General features: G+C 42.1%; 1 pseudogene; it reads left to right on the forward strand.

Moving 5' to 3' along the window:
• The first annotated feature begins 2,111 nt into the window (after positions 1-2,111).
• Positions 2,112-2,811, forward strand: LOC101588231 (annotated as a pseudogene).
• The last annotated feature ends 344 nt before the right edge of the window (positions 2,812-3,155 follow it).

The raw sequence follows: 3,155 nt of genomic DNA on the forward strand, positions 1-3,155 counted from the left end.
CCTAGCTTAAGTATTGCCATGGTAAACTTTAGCGGACCCCAGGGTTGTAAAAACAGGCCTACGTGTGAAACAAGTAACCCTATGGAGGAAATATACCTTGAGAAAGCTCTGACCCTAACCAGTCACAGAAAGAAAAGTAGCCAGATGTATAGCAAGAGAAAAATCTCTTTGAGAAGCAGGATGCACGTTCATTCTGTTAGACAAGCGGGCTCTTTATGTACTCCCCGCGTCCTCTGGACAGCACTGCTCCCTGAGACTTTGCAACAGGTGTCTAGCCTGACGGTCTTCAGATTTTTAACTGGCTACTTGGATTCCTACATTGATTACGAACCCACAAGAACTGATCCCCGGAGTCAAGAAAACATCATGAATACAGGCCGGGACAGGACAAAGTGGAGTGGACAGAAGATTGGTTGTTTAACAGGTCAATATTTGGGAATGAGTCAGTAAGCTTCATAGTCATGATTTTCTCAAATGAATATATGCTCCCCAAAGAGCACAATATTGTGTAAATGAAGACATTACAGTTACATAATAGCAATACTCTGCAAAAGAGTAATGAAAGAAAAGCAAACACTCCATAAGTTAAATAACACAGGAAGAGAGCTTTCGCACCAAGCTGCATTTGCCTGCTCCAGATGCGAGGCCTGAGCTGCAAGAGTCAGGGGGGCCGCTGATCAGGCGGGAGACGGGCTGGGGCCATGCGTGGGAAGCAACCCGCAGAGAGGCACCAGCTCCCTGCAGATCCCTGGTCCGAGAAGAGGACAGGCAGGGCTGGGGCAGCAGAGAGCATGAAGGAGGCCATGGGCGTGGGTGGCTGGGCTCTGGGAGCCAGCGCTAGGGAGCTGAGAATGCTGTATGGTTCCCGGGTGTGGCAGAGGGCAGGGGCCCAGGGCTCTGAGCTGCCGTGATTTCCAAGCAAATGAGGGGCTCAGAGTAGCCCCTGGTTCCCGTGCAGCCACCATGGGCAATGTAGGGAGCATAGATTCGCAGCAGACTGATTTCAGAGCCCACAACGTGCCTTTTTCTTTCTTTCTTTTCTTTTTTTTTTTTTTTTTTAAAGAGCAGAACCTGTTTACTGAGGAAAGAAAGCTTACATCTAAGAGAGATAGAAGAGGTCCCCGTGATATAGGGGAAAGAAACTCCCAACTTGAATATACGGGTCACGTTCGTTCTCTAAAATCAAAGAATGAATTTCAGGATCAACGGAGCTTAAGAGTAGAATATATTGGAGGAAAGAAAGTTTCTTTCCAAAAGAGAGAGAAGGGTGTAATGGCTAGACTGAATTTTGTACTTTTGTATAGATATCCAGAAGGAAAATATGTGAGGCTAAGGCATTCATGTGGACGGACATGTGTGGACCTTTTCCTCACAGGTGTCACTTCTTATGGTCATCTCTGAAGGAATATGGCCACCACAATCCTAGGCCTACTCGAGGCCACCCAAATGCCCCTACCCAGCACAATTTAACCCCATGACTCATCATTATCTTCCCTGCTACTAGTAGCCACCACCGCTCCTGTCCAAGCCACATCCTTGGACAACCGTTACTGCTTGTGATTTCTCAAGAGTTGTTCTTGGCAAGGAACCACAATGCTCTTTTGGTAGCAGAAGTTTATTTATGATTTGGCAAATTCAATAGAGAAGCTACCACACAGCAGGGGCATATTGTGAGGTAGAGGGCCTGAGCAGGTGAGGCAACCACTGTACTCACGCTGCCAGAGGTAAGCTGGTTCCTAAGAATGACTTTCACTGATTGGGATAATCTGGGTCAACCAGGATCTTCGCTTTTGTTCATGGAGTGAGCGAAGGGTTGTGGGTCTACGAGTACACTATAAATACATGCAGAGATTTGACAAAAGGCAGCTTTCTCAAGTACATAGTGTGAAATAAATATGCAGTCATTTCTATAACCATCACCCATGCAGGTCAAAACTTATATCCTTTCCTACATCTCCCTCTAACTGTCCCTACATTGTAATACTGTGCTCAGTGTTACAGATGAAATGAACAGCACCAGAATAATGAGAGATCGAGGTTGGACTGGGCAGAGAAATTTTTATTGAGGGCTATCACACATTTGAAAGATAATATTTACTAGAAGTCTATAGAGTAAGAAACAACCAGATAATAAAAAAGCTTGTAGGGTTCTAGCCAAATAGCTTGTACATCTACGGAAACAGAAAACAAGAACTTTTGCAGTAAGTTCAAAAGTGACTTCTATGTCTACACAAACAAAGGTGATGAATTCTCAGATGAAGATGGCTGGAGCCATGTCTACCACAGCAAAGACAATGCAGGCAGTGAACAAGAAGATGTACCCACAAAAGATGTTATAAACAATGCAGAATTTCCAGAAAGAAAACATGAAAATGGAAATGACTGAAGAGACGATCAGTGACACACTTGATGACATTTTTGATGGCTCTGACGATGAAGAAGAAAGCCGAGATATTGTAAATCAAGTTCTTGATGAAATTGGAATTGAAATCTCTGGAAAGATGGCCAAAGCTTTGTCAGCTGCCCAAGGCTTACCATCTGCCTCTGCTTCAAAGGCTTCAATTTCCGATGAAGAGATTGAATGGCAACTCAAAGGCTTAGGAGTAGATTAGGCAAAAAAAGTTGTATTTTTCCTTACTTACAATTATGTAGGATAAAGGAAGCACGATGCAGATTTCTTTTACAAAACACATTTATTTTGAAAAATGAAGAACATAAGTGAAGAGTTGTTTCCTATCCCATGGCTATTTTGAATCTTTTGCCAAAGAATGACAATGATATAAAGATGTAAATGGTTTGAATTTTAATTAGAACTATTTAGGAGTGTGATGTATAACAAGTTGACTTCTGCATGGCCTAGAGAAATTATATCTATTACTCATTGTCAGTTCATGTTCTGAATCATTTCACCTTGAATACAAAATTCCTCTTAGATGCCACTAAGCCCCAGCTTTGAAAAGACTTGTAAAAATAATAAAAGTGTATTACTAATTCTGTATCTGTTGCTTAGGCTTTGTAAACAATTATGTTTTATGACCATAGGCAGTTCGGCTGTCAAATTATTTTTAAATGATCTAAGAGTGCTATTTAAACATCTATCTTAAAAGTGTCATTTGCATTTCTTTTTGTTGTTTTTTCCCTTTGGGAGAACATTC

This window comes from Octodon degus, unplaced genomic scaffold (assembly GCF_000260255.1).
Source record: "Octodon degus isolate 3935 unplaced genomic scaffold, OctDeg1.0 scaffold00750, whole genome shotgun sequence".
NCBI lineage: Eukaryota > Metazoa > Chordata > Mammalia > Rodentia > Octodontidae > Octodon > Octodon degus.